We start from the raw sequence: 14,315 nt of genomic DNA on the forward strand, positions 1-14,315 counted from the left end.
GAGACTGTAGTTGAAGAGTGGCTCAAGTGATCCTAATAGATCATGCTTTAGACTGCTTAGGAGGCAACTGTGAAGTTGTTGCGATCCATTGAGGTGATGTGCTTGGCTTTAGCAAGTGCTGCCCCTGCTAGTAGTCGGGGGAAGTATGTTGGAGGGGATTTTACCTGGAGAAGCTCTGTGTGAGTGTGTGTGTGTGTGTGTGTGTGTGTGTGTGTGTGTGTGTGTGTGTGTGTGTGTGTGTGTGTGTGTGTGTGTGTGTAGGGAGTTAAGTCTGACCTGAATTTACCAGCCAGTCACACTGATCAGTGAAGGTGGTACTGCTCACTACCAGTTCAGCACACTGCTGTGTGTTGCCTTTAAGATTACTAACATAGCTGAAGAAGGGTTTGTGATTGTCTTTAGCCTTCAAGGCTATTCTGACCTCATAGGTGTCCTCGTTGGACTTATCTAGACCACTTAGTTTCTTGTATGGTGGTATAAGACAGCACTTGTCTTTAAGGAAATTTTTCTTCCTGATTTTGGCCATGTGATTTTTCTTTTATTATATTCCCTGTTTAGGTGAGGATTCCACCAGTGGGGCTTGCTTTGGGTTTACTTCTGGTAGGTATGGGAGCCTTTATGCAGCCATTCAAATGTTTCTATAGGGACTTTGAATAATTCTGCATAGGTAGCTCAGGTCTCAGGGTTAGAGGTAGCCTTGAATTTTGGCAAACTGTCACTTAATAGGATATAGTTTGCCTTTAAATATTTCCTAACTGTTCCTGGTTTAGCGGGATTTTCTGGGTTGATTTTTACTTCAAGGGAAACAGCTTTGTGATCTGAGCTCACTAGTGACGACATGACATGGAGGGGTGCTCAATTATCCCCCATGTTACTAAGTACCAGATCCAGTATCTTTGATCCTCTTCTGGGTGTGTGCACTATCTGTTTCAAGGTGTTTGTGTAGGAAGCATTGTGCCTGTGAGTATGAGGCAGTGTATGTTTCACAGTCTGTACAGGGTTAGTTATAGTTACCCATGAATAGAGTGTTTGGTTGGATGGTGAGTGCCTCCGCTAGGTTTAGGTAAGAGTCATGAGACTCTAGGGACATAGATGATGACCTGTAGCTAGCAATAATATGGTAAGGGACCTTATCAATGGTGTTTTGCATGTGGATGAACTCTATGGTATCATCCTGTTTCATCAAGCTGGAGTTATGTTAATTTCTAACACAGACTGAGTCACCTCCACTTTTGCCCCAAGTCTGTGCTGTTTGTAGGTTCATTCGTATATACTAGGTCATCAGTCTGCAGGCTCTTATAAGCCTAGCTAACAACCAGAGATTAGAATCAAACCCTGTATCTTTTATCTGTGAGGTAAAGATCTTGACCATTATGCCAATTCTTCCCCCTCTATTATATTCTGCACACAAAGGATAAACCATTTTTCATTACTTTTACCTCATTCATATTAATGAATACTTTGTACTGTTTGTGTAATAATTTCTCTGTATGTAATTAAATGTGGAGCTTTTCTTCCCGGGCCTCCATTGAAAATGGGCTCATCTCAGGCCCAGTGGACTTTCCTGGTAAACAAATGCAATAAATAAATACATAAATAAATAAATAATGTACACAAGATTCCACTACATTACCAGTATAGAACACTTTGGGAGTGCCATTCATTTACTAAGTGTACACAATCTGTATTCAAGAACATCTCCACCACATTTTTTGTGCTTTCTAGACAATCAGAAAGATTACACTAAGTGTACTTGTAGTCTACCCTTTCTGGTAATGTTTATGAATTCCCCTCAACATTTAAGGCTGGAAGAAAATTAGTTGGAAAACTAAAAATTGGGGGAAGAAAGAGCGAGATATGCTTTACTGTTTACTCAGAGCGGTGAACACAATGTAGGCATTAATGAATCCCAGGGTATATCTTGTCGAGTTGTGGAATATGATTTGTTCTGATTTATAAAACAAGAAAATAGCAAAATATTAAGAAGTCACTTTTCAGTAGCTGCTGAATTACCTTCTTCTGCTAGCATATCTTCTTTTTTCTATATGCTTCTTTCCTAAAGTGTTTGTTGACCAGCAAGCCTTTCCATATCAGCCAAGCTCACTGTTTCCCCTATCTAGGATATTCCCAGTCAGAGTGACAGCTGGCTGGGAGAAACCATCATACAAGTGACTTGGAAGTGTTTTGTGCCCTTATGAATGCTAACACCTTTCCTGGGTGGGGGGAATAAGTGACCTACATCACAACAAGGACCACAATGCTGTCTTTTTGTGAGTTAATGCTCACACACCTGTAATGAAGGCTATGGCATTCATGCCTTGGTGGTGTCCACCTACCCCCAAGACTATCATTTGTATCTTTGACCCTCATCTGGCCTTCCCCCCATGACATTTCCAACAGACACCTCAGCTGCTAATCAAACTCATATCATGTGGGCCAAAAATCAGGGCTAGAGTCATACTGATCTGTCAAAGGAACTTCCATCAACTGCTGAAGCCATGGAATAACTCACTAAAGGCCACTTTCAGTGTAATTTAAACTATTGTGTATATATGTACTTGTATATACCAATTCCCTGGTCACACAAGAATGGGGTAAAGGGCAAATTCCCATTACTGCTGAAACTGGCTTTTAGTAAATTTACTTTACAATGTTGGCACTCACTGAAAGTACTCAAACAACAAACAGAATCCCATCAGGGTTTTATCCCTGCATGCCAACAGAAATGGCACTTATGCTGGAATATTTTACCACAACAGGAATTTCTGTTATAGACTCAATAACCCGAGGAAAAAGAATATATAGTTGTAAAGTAAATTGTTAGAAAATGAATTTGTTCACATTATTATGGTAAAATTTTGTATTGCCTCAAGCAGACATGGCTATAATGACCACTTCAGCATGGTCATTAAGGGGAATTCTTAGTAATCAGATGCTCTGGCCATTTTAAAAAAATACCATACAGAAATATATGAAATAAATAATAAGCACATCTTAAAGCTCATAAATACCTTAGAAATGTGTATAACATATGATTATAACGATAACTTCACCATGCTGTTTAATGGGAGGATTTAATTTTAATAAACAGTCTTTATAGCTCATTTAGAGTTGTAGTGTACTATAATACATTAAACGAAGACTAGAACCTTCTTAAAGCACATAAATACCTTAGAAATGTGCATATTGTGTATGTCTCTCCTTAACATGATTTATAAATATTTATTAACATAAGAAATTCTGACTTGTCATTATCTGTTTTCTTTTCCTAAAAGAGCAGAAAACAGTTCCTCAAAAATAAACAAAAATGTTCCTCATGAACCTTGATAAACAGGACACTCCTGTCCAAACAAAGTGAGGCATTTCACATCATTTTCACTTTTCATTAATAAATAAATCTGGGCTGTCACAGCAATACGAGTCAGCTTGTGGCCTTTCCTCTATGTGTTTCTTGTTGTTGTTCATGTTAATCTAGCAGATGATGCAATATGGTGTTTCCAACCTTTGGTGACTGACCGATATTTCTTTTTTTTTTTTTCATAGGTTCATAGGTTCATACTAGGCTATCTGCCCTAGGGCATTTATAAGCCTAGCCAGAGTGTGTTTGGCTTTCGCCACCCATTTTAAAATTAATTTTGCTATGCCCTTTTTCGAGGTTAGTATACTGTCCCTCTGTCTAACAGTGACACAGAAATGATACCCGGAGTAAACCTACGATCCCCCATCCACTCATCAAGATTCCTCTTGAAGAGAGTCAATGAGGGACTCTGCCTAACCTGGACTGGGATTTTATTCCAGAGTGAAGGGAGCCCCTGGGTTATGAATCTGTCCCTCCAGCATGTCCTATTTATTTCAGTGCTGATGTTTTTATTAAAAAATGTTAACTAAATAACAGAATGTAACATTACAATATATATATATATATATATATATATATAAATTTAATAAAAATATATATATATATATATATATATATATATATATATATATATATATATATACATATATATATATATATATATATATATATATATAAACATACAACACAAGAAAAAATAGCAAATAACTATTTAGAAGGTGTCTACTAAAGTAAAAAGGTTGGAAATACAATAAAATTATGAGATCATCTTTCATTTCTAGTTATTAAATGTCTGCTTGTTTAATAGTTTCTTGAGTTTCATTCACGAGTTATAAGAAGGAGTGGTTTTAGTTGATCTTTCTTTGATTGACAATAGCTCTGTGACAAACTTCAGTTGCAATGTCGAGAAATTCTTTTATTGATGGAGTCAAATCACTTTTCCAGTTTTTTGTGATGACTTTTCTTGCAACTGAAAGTAGACTCCAAAGAAGAGAATAATTCAATTTTTTAATACTTGAAGAAATTGAGGTATTGAATAAAATTAATAATTTATTTAATACAAAATTATCATTGAAGAGTGTCTATAAAAAGGAATTAATTTCTTTCCAAAATGGTTTAATTACATTACATTCATAATTCATATGATGCCAATCTGCTTTGAAATGTAACCTACATCTCTAGCACACAAACGTGTTTTTAGACATGAACTCAACTTTATATGGTGTAATGAATGCTTTATGCATATATTTCCAGGAAAACAGTCTCCATTGCAAGGATGAGGTGATTCGTTTAGAGGATGATAAAATCATTTTTTTCATCTTCACCTGGGTAATAATTATTAATGGACTTAAAATAGACCCAGTAATTTTCCTTGCAATATTCAGTGTTAATTTTAGTCATTTTTATAAATTTTTGATACAAGTCCTCTTTCTGTAATATTTTGATGTAGAGTGAGTTGGATGAAGTGGTGATGACTGTACCCAAGGGCGAGAGAGAGTGGTGACTGGAGCAGATTTCAATGGGCATGTTGGTGAAGGGAACAGAGGGGATGAGGAAGTGATGGGTAGGTATGGTGTTAAGCAAAGGAATGCAGAGGGTCAGATGGTAGTGGATTTTGTGAAAAGGATGGACATGGTTGTGGTGAATACATATTTTAACAAGAGGGAGGAGCATAGGGTGACATACAAGAGTGGAAGAAGATGCACACAGGTGGATTATATCTTATGTAGGAGGGCCAGTTTGAAGGAGATTGGAGTCTGTAAAGTGGTGACCGGGGAAAGTGTAGTTAGGCAGCATAGGATGGTGGTTTATAGGATGATGTTGGTAAGCAAGAAGAGGAGGAGGAGTGTAAGGACAAAACCAAGGATCAAATGGTGGAAACTGAAAAAGGGTAATTGTGAGGTGGAGTTCAGGGAAGAGTTAAGACAGGCATTGGGTGGCAGTGAAGAGTTACCATATAGCTGGATAACTACAGCAGATCTGGTAAGGGAGACTGCTAAAAAGGTGCTTAGAATGACATCTGGACAGAGGAACGATGACAAGGAGACATTATGGTGGAATGAGGAAGTACAGGAGAGAATACAGAGAAAGAGGTTGGCAAAGAAGAAGTGGGATTGCCAGAGAGATGAAGAAAGTAGACAGGAGTATAAGGAGATGAGGTGCATGGCAAAGAGAGAGGTGGCAAAGGCTAAGGATAAGGCATATGAAGTGTTGTATGAAAGGCTGGACACTAAGGAGGGAGGAAAAAGACCTGTATCGATTAGCTAGACAGAGGGACCGAGCTAGGAAAGATGTGCAGCAGGTAAAGGTGATAAAGGATAATCACGGAAACATACTCACAAGCGAGGAGAGTGTGTTGAGCAGATGGAAAGAGTACTTTGAGGGGTTGATGAATGAAGAGAATGAGAGGGAGAGAAGGTTGGATGCTATGGGGATAGTGAATCATGAAGTGCAATGGATTAGCAAGGAGGAAGTAAGGATAGCTATGAAGAAGGCGAATAATGGAAAGTCTGTTGGTCCAGATGACATACCTGTGGAAGCAAAGAGGTGTTTAGGTGAAATGGCAGTGGAGTTTCTAACCAGATTGTTTAATGAAATCTTGGAAAGTGACAGGATGCCTGAGGAATGGAGAAAAAGTGTTTTGGTACCGATTTTTAAGAATAAGGGTGAGGTGCAGAGCTGTAGTAATTACAGAGGGATTAAATTGATCAGTCACAGCAGGAAGTTATGGGAAAGAGTAGTGGAAGCTAGGTTAAAAAGGGACGTGATGATTAGTGATCAGCAGTATGGTTTCATGCCAGGAAAGAGCACTACAGATGCAATGTTTGCTCTGAGAGTGTTGACGGAGAAGTACAGAGAAGGTCAGATGGAGTTGCATTGTGTTTTTGTACACTTAGAGAAAGCATATGACAGGGTGCCTAGAGAGGAGTTGTGGTATCATATGAGGAAGTCAGGAGTGTCAGAGAAGTATTTAAGAGTGGTACAGGATATGTACAGGGGTAGTGTGACATTGGTGAGGTCTGCGGTGGGAGTGACAGATGCATTTAAGGTGACGGTGGGATTACATCAAGGATCAGCTCTAAGCCCTTTCTTATTTGCAATGGTGATGGACAGGTTGACAGACGAGATCAGACAGGAGTCTCCGTGGGCTATGATGTTTGCAGATGACATTGTCATCTGTAGTGAGAGTAGGGAACAGGTGGAAGAGATCCTGGAGAGATGGAGATATGCTCTAGAGAGAAGGGGAATGAAGGTCAGCAGGACTAAAACAGAATATATGTGTGTGAATGAGAGGAAGGATAGAGGAATGGTGAGGATGCAAGGAGTAGAGGTGGTGAAAGTGGATAAGTTTAAATACTTGGGATCAATAGTTCAGAGTAATAGTGAGTGTGGAAGAGAGGTGAAGAAGAGAGTACAGGCAGGATGGATTGGGTGGAGAAGAATGTCAGGAGTGATTTGTGACAGAGTACCTTTAAGAGTGAAAGGGAAGGTCTACAAGAGGGTAGTGAGACCAGCTATGTTATATGGGTTGGAGACAGTGGCATTATCAAAAAGGCAGGAGTTAGAGTTGGATGTGGCAGAGTTAAAGATGTTAAGATTTGCACTGGGTGTGACAAGGGTGGACAGGATTAGGAATAAGTATATTAGAGGGTCAGCCCAGGTTGGAAGGTTTGGAGAAAAAGCCAGAGAGGCAAGATTACATTGGTTTGGACATGTGCTGTGGAGGGATGCTGAGTGTATTTGGAAAAAAGATGCTAAGGATGAAGCTACCAGGTAACAGGAAAAGAGGAAGGCCTAAGATAAGGTTTATGGATGCGGTGAGAGAGGACATGCAGGTGGTTGGTGTGACAGAGCAAGATGCAGAGGACAGGAAGAAATGGAAACAGATGATCGACCGTGGCGACCCCTAACTGGAACAGTCGAAAGAAGATGATGAATATTTAGCAATACTATAAATTTTGGAATCACTTTTTTAATTGATGGCTGCATATTGAATATCTACAATTTTGAATTACAAGCCACATTTCATTATTTAGATTAAATCAAGTCTAGTGACTGTGTTTTTCTTTATCCATCAGCTGATGCCAAAATATTACTTTTTTTTTCTTTAAAAACAGACATTGTGGTTACATTGAAAGTACTTATATTATTTTATGTATACACTATAGGGAATATTAAGAATAGACAAGCTTTATATTCTGGATTTACTCTGACTGATATTTCTTGATGGCCCAGCATCCAGTGTAGTATTCTTGGAACAGATTAGTCTGTGAACTTTCTTATATATGCCACTGTGAAGTTTCCTGTTGCTATAATGAATTCTTGAGCCAAGGCAAGGGAAGCAATGCAGCCAGGCTGTTAACTTTTAATTAATTGTTTATTAACCAGGTGAAGTGAGATGGTTTATGAACACTTTTTAGCCATATCAAAAAAAATAAGAATAATTGTTTATATATATATATATATATATATATATATATATATGATTTCACTTCATATTGCCGAAATGCTGAAATCTCGAATTTCAGCATTTCGACAGTATAAAGCCGAACGTTTAAAATGTGAAAAGTGCATAATCGCGAATTTGAATATCTGAAATTCACGATTATGGCTTTACATTATGTGATGCGTGGTGTTTACTTGGGATGTTGTTGGATATGGGTGATGCGCGGTGTTTACTTGGGATGTTGTTGGATGTGGTGTATGAGTTTCCATGGAGTGTATGGTAAGTGACTGTTTTTAAGGATTTTGGGTGGGAGTTTGAGTGTGTGTCACTTTGTTTTTAAGTTGTGTGTGTGGGTTAGTGTAGCTAGGTTAACGTATGAGTGTGTGATTGTTGGATGTGTTGTTGTTTGTGTATGTGTGATGTGTGTGTGTGCGAGGGACTGTGGAATGCCTGGGTGTGAGTGTTCTGTCTGTTACTGTTGATGCACTCTCGAAGTATATATAAGTAGAGGGGGTGTGGGGGCGCAGCTATAGTGTATGTGTGTTTGGTCTTTTGTTGGTTTGTGTTTGTTTTGTGTTGTGGATGTTGTGGTTTGTGTGTGGTGTAGTATATGTTGTGTGTTCGGTTTCCTGGTTGCGGGTTTATGATGTTTCGGTGTTCTAATCGTTTCGGCTTTATGGTCTCGAAATGCTGAAATTCGAGATTTCAGCATTATGAGAATATGAAGTGAAACTATACACACACATATATATATATATGTGTGTGTGTGTGTGTGTGTGTGTGTGTGTGTGTGTGTGTGTGTATACAGACACACACACACACACATACATAATATATATCAATAAGAGGAAGTATCTATCATTATATATATATATATATATATATATATATATATATACACACACACACACACACACACACACACACACACACACACACACACACACACACACATTTTTTATATATAAGTAACTGTGTAGCTAATCAGGTTTGGGGAGGTGGAAGGAAACTGGAGTACCCAGAAAGAAAAAAAGAGAGATATGGTAAGAACATGCAAATTGCATAGAAACAGTGGTCACATGTCAAGAATGAACCTGCCCATGGTTCTCTAAGACATATATCTTTCACTGGGACATAATATTGACCTCATGTCCACAATGTCCAAGCTTGAGTCTTTACATTCTTATTGTTTAGACTATGGTTTCTGTAAACTCTGTGTATTAATATTTATATGCACATATAGACCCAATGAATCTAGAAATCTGCAGACCTACAATTTTAAACAACAAATTCAGTAAATTTAGAATGGGTATAAAATGGACTGTTTTTACACCTTAAATTTCACAGACATTGCCTTTTAGTGGAATACACAATAAACAGATCAGTTATAACTGGAGTAAATTGTAGAGCACACACACAAAATACTTTTGCAAAGAGGTGGGCAATCCACACTGTCCCCCATTTGGGGAGTTTCACCCCCCCTTACTTAATATACTAACTCCAAAGTCACACAGCCATCAGTTAACGGCAAACACCCTTTTAAAGAACCATACACAAAATAAAAAAGAAACACTTCTATGTAAAATTCTAAATTTAAGCAGAAAATGTATGAAAGTAAAACATACAACAATAAAACACTATAACATCCACCAGAAAAATTCTGCAATACCAGTTAATATAACATCATCTTAAAAATATGTTCTTAATATAACAGAATTCCTTTGAATTTCCCCTGATTAAGCAATATAATCCCAGTTCTGCAGCTCTCACTTATGTTTTTGACACTTTGTCCGACTGATGCTGCATCACACATCACATAACCTCATTTGGTTTATTTTTGCCTTACACTGTGCACTTGCCAGGCTCTCCATTTCCCCTCAGGACCCATCACTTCCATCACGTTCTTATCTGTGGACACCAATTTGTTGCATGTGCTATAATAGTCTATCATCCCTCTCTCTGAAAAGATTTCAGATAAGCACACATTACTGCTGGTGTTTCCATACTAATGTCCTGCACAATGCTCATGCACATGCTCTAGTTGTCTTCTTATACATCTGTCAGCCTAATGAGTAATCTTTGCCTATATATCTCTGACTATATATTTATCTCACTATGCCTCTGTCCTCTTATCTTTTTATCAACACAGTAAGTATGCATAACCAAGCTGCTATTTATGCAGTAGCTATGATTCCATAAATACAAGTAATGTCTGCATCCTTTCACTGCTTTAGACTATCATTAGATCATATGAGAACATACAGTGCATGTATTTTTACTGGAAAAAACAATATATGTAATTAACACAGCTTCATCTTCCTGGAGAAATTAATAAACTAACCATCTTGCCATTATGGCTTAACACCTGTTATGACATATTTATGTTTACTTACTATATTTATGCTTGCATCAAAAAGTAATTAAATGTTGGTGCCAAGATTTTACAATATTATGCAGTGTAAGACTGTTATCTTAGATTGCAACATCCTAAACAAATATATTAGCATGTTGGTCTTTAAGTGGCCAGACCATATACATCTAAGCTCAGAATTACAATGCTACAGTAACTGCAGTATGAATCAGACTAAAAGTCTGTGTCTAGAATAAACATTATTGAGTTTTTGGAGGCTTGCAATAAAGTGTAATTCCTTTGTCCATACGAATGTGCCTAGTTTGATAGTTTTCTGTCGTATGTGTTCTGTACAGTACATCACAGCTACACAATTGTCCCAGTGACCTCAACAGCAACAAAATCAACATGAGTTTCTGAAATCATCACAGTTAGTCTTACAGCAAGAGTCCTGGCATAGTGATTGCAAATTCTTTATTTTCCAGTTAAAATTGTAACATGCACAGATGGAGGCAAAGTGTAAATATTCTGCAGTCTTTGTGAATCCTTGCCTGGTGTTTGCATTATTCATTATTAACAAGAAAACAAATGAACCCTTAGGGATACAAATCACTGCTAGAAAACAACACCTGCATTGCAGAGTACAGATTTTTCTTTTTACCCAGTGTATCCGACAATGTAAAGCACAATCTCTGGCATACATAAGCATAAGACAGGCTGTGGCATTGCTATAAATAATTTATTTGCAACCTTTAATTAAAGGCATTAATTAAAACAAAAGGAGTAATGATGTGCATTGAAGTAATTCTGTAACAGGTGTTTTCATGAGACAAATTAAATACGGTGACTTTCAGAAGTAATGCTATTAGACAATAAAGTGCATTCTCAGCAAACCTTATTAATTTTATGTAATAGCCCATTTCACATGTATTTGTTTCTGTGGCTAATTGAAATCAAGTCTTGATATATCTGTCACTGTTGCTGGTACTCATTCAGGTCTCTTGAATTTACTTAACATTGTGCAGTGTGGTAATGCATCACAGCATGCTGTGAGTAATTTGTATTTTATCCACTGTTGGGTTACTTAATCATGCAGGCATAGGCAGATACATGAACAACCCATAACTCTGCCATGCTGTGTTGGTATTATATTGTAGACATGTTGTAAAAAGAAGTATTTACAGGAGCATTTGATCTTGATCAATCAAGTCTGGATAACAAAGAGTAAATCTCTGCATAATTCTCACTTCTGTCAGCTATTATAACTGAGTTACAGCATGTCAGGCAATCTAGTTTCTTTTTTAAATAACATTTTGTTTCTAAGACTTGTACTTCTTAGTTGGGCAATGTTGACACTTTATGCATATAAAGCATACCATGTAGAATGAAGAAACACTGCTACTTTTAAAGATCCAACAAATATGTGCTCTTTCTTTAAATGTCTTATTACAGGGTCATGAGAGACACTGATATATATATATATATATATCTATATATATATATATATATATATATATATATATATATATAATGCTGATTTTTATTTGTAATCGTCTACAATGTGTTGATATTCTGTATTTTAATAGATATGTTAATTTAAAACACTACTACATAGTTAACTGGAAAAAGTATATGAATGTGTGTTGTATAGATCAGCTTTGAGTCCATAGTTTATACATTTACAAGTAAGGTATAGTAGCTATACATAAGGATTCTTGCCTCTCACCATAACAACCATCTCATGCTCTTTTTTTTTTGAAGATAATAGATGACTAAATCCCTCAGCAAATTAAGCGGTCAGTCTTGCCAAAAACACATTTCTGCACCTATCTATCTGCAGGTCTTCTGCCTTCTGTCAGGATGGTAGCTAATCTGTCCCACAAATTATGAATCTTTAGAGCTAAGATCCTCTGATTTTCTAGCTTAAAGAACAGCATCTGGTGATAGATGATTAAAGGCTAGTAGTTTGAAATGATAATGTGCGAATTTGAATTTATCATACTGGAATTCCCAGTAATGGTTTTCTATGAGAACTGCTAGTTTGGAAAGTTCACAGACTATTTCATTTTATGTAGTTGTGATGGAAGTCTATATGGGAGAAGTAGATTTCTCAAAAAGATAAATATTACTGCATAGCAATCTGAGAGCTGATTTGCTATGTGTGTTTGAAAATCAGAGAACATAAACTTTGGGAGTGTCCATATGAATCAGCATTCTATACTGGCTAACAGATGAAAATAAAATAAGTAGCTATTTTTTGAACAACTGAATTACTAGCATAGCAGACAACCAATAATGAGAAGAAATAGCCTGTCCTCAGAATTAATAATAACATTTAAACTCTTATGAATATCAGTACTGTGATTTTTCCATTTGTGAGAAAACAGACAAAAAAAAATATGCTGATAGACGGTGACTTCTTGCAATTAATAATGATAATAGTTTTAAATGATGTGTATACTCAAAACCAGATAATGCAGCAGTATGTTAGGACATGAGGATTTATAGTTTGTATTTATATTCTATATTGTGCAAAAACATGTAATCTGATATAGAAAAGCCTTACTCTGTCTGCCAGACTGTCCACTTCCTTGCCTTGTGGCTACATCATTAGCCCTAGTTTCAGAGACACTTACCTCCTCCTCTCCCGTCATACAAATACCTTAGAACTATAGCCTGTATTATTGAATTTCCCAACTACTTTTGAACCTTTTCATTGTATCTCTGTCCCTTGGTGGGGAAACAGATGATCATCAAGGTTCTTCTACCGCCTTCTCTCCTTCTTACCTCATATTTTAAAACTGTATGCTGTATTGGACTTTATTGATTTATGTGAGATATTTAAAAGCTTTTGTCATATACTTATTTTCCTGTTTAGGCATATATTAGTATTTCTTTCTCCCACTCTCTGTCTTCTTAATGTAGGTCCTGCAACTCTTTCTATGCTTTGCTTTGGAGAGCATCCATCCCACGTTCACCCTAATGCCAAAAGAATCTCAAGAAAAGCAACCAGCACTCTTGAGGAAAAAGTGCTACTCATTTCACTTTCACAGGACAGCCTAGATTTGGTCAGCTGTGTCCTGCAAGCAGATATTACAAAGATGGTCGATATCGTAACACTGTGAGTATCTGTAAAGATGGTGACTTTATCCCAAGCCAGGTTTTCACTAAAGTTTGCTGTACCTGATAGGAAGTAGACTATTGACCGTACCTCTAACATTAAATGAATATGAATACAGATCAATCATTTTCAGTTTGTCAGCTGAGCAGGAGTGCAACTGTTATTTATCGCCAGTACTTACAGGAGTGCAACTGTTGTTTATCACCAGTACTTACTGTCAGTTATTAGTGCTCTCAACTATTATTTATCACCAGTACTTACCGCCAGTTATTAGTGCTCTCAACTGTTATTTATCACCAATGCTTACCGCCAGTTATTAGTGCTCTCAACTGTTATTTATCACCAGTGTTTACCGCCAGTTATTAGTGTTCTCAACTATTTATCACCACTACTTACCATCAGTTGTTAGTGCTCTCAACTATTATTTATCACCAGTACTTACTGTCAGTTATTAGTGCTTTCAACTGTTATTTATCACGAGTACTTACCATCAGTTATTAGTGCTCTGCTGGTAAGGATCTTCCCCAGAAAAAACTTTACACCTGCTAGTACTGTACATAGGATTCCACTTAGAACAGACACGGTATAAAGGAAATTATCCTAGAAAAGAGGAAAAAAGTTCTTCATTAGTAATCTGCATCTAATATAGAAATGTCATGTATAAATAACATTTATATAACATTGTATACACACTAAGGAAATACTACTTTTCATATAATGCTTCCAGTCTGATTTTAAATAATAAAGCATTTAACAGACCTGAGTTCACCAAGCACAGAATATGAGTATCTATATGTTTTCAGGATAGAGAAAACTGCACAAATATATGTGTATGTGTGTATATATATATTTATTTATTTATTTATAAAATGTTTCCTCATTTTATTTTACAATGCATGTGCCCAGTTTTCATGTGGGGAAACATACACCCCCCCCCCCAAAAAAAGAAGTAATTTTACTAAATGTAATCTGCTTCTCAACTGACAATAAATGAAGAAAACTACATATACATATCGCACTCTGTATCTGGAAAGATTCT

The 14,315-nt window shown here is 36.8% G+C and overlaps 1 long non-coding RNA gene across 1 annotated transcript in view; it reads right to left on the reverse strand.

The window, feature by feature from the left end:
- LOC122804815 overlaps positions 1-13,871 on the reverse strand; it is a 195,750-nt gene extending 181,879 nt beyond the window's left edge. Inside the window, exon 1 of the long non-coding RNA XR_006365245.1 lies at positions 13,765-13,871. This is a non-coding gene — a long non-coding RNA (uncharacterized LOC122804815). The remainder of the gene's footprint in view (positions 1-13,764) is intronic.
- Positions 13,872-14,315: the final 444 nt, after the last annotated feature.

Source organism: Protopterus annectens, chromosome 6.part0 (genome assembly GCF_019279795.1).
Source record: "Protopterus annectens isolate FY-2018-M chromosome 6.part0, PAN1.0, whole genome shotgun sequence".
NCBI classification, from domain to species: Eukaryota; Metazoa; Chordata; order Ceratodontiformes; family Protopteridae; genus Protopterus; species Protopterus annectens.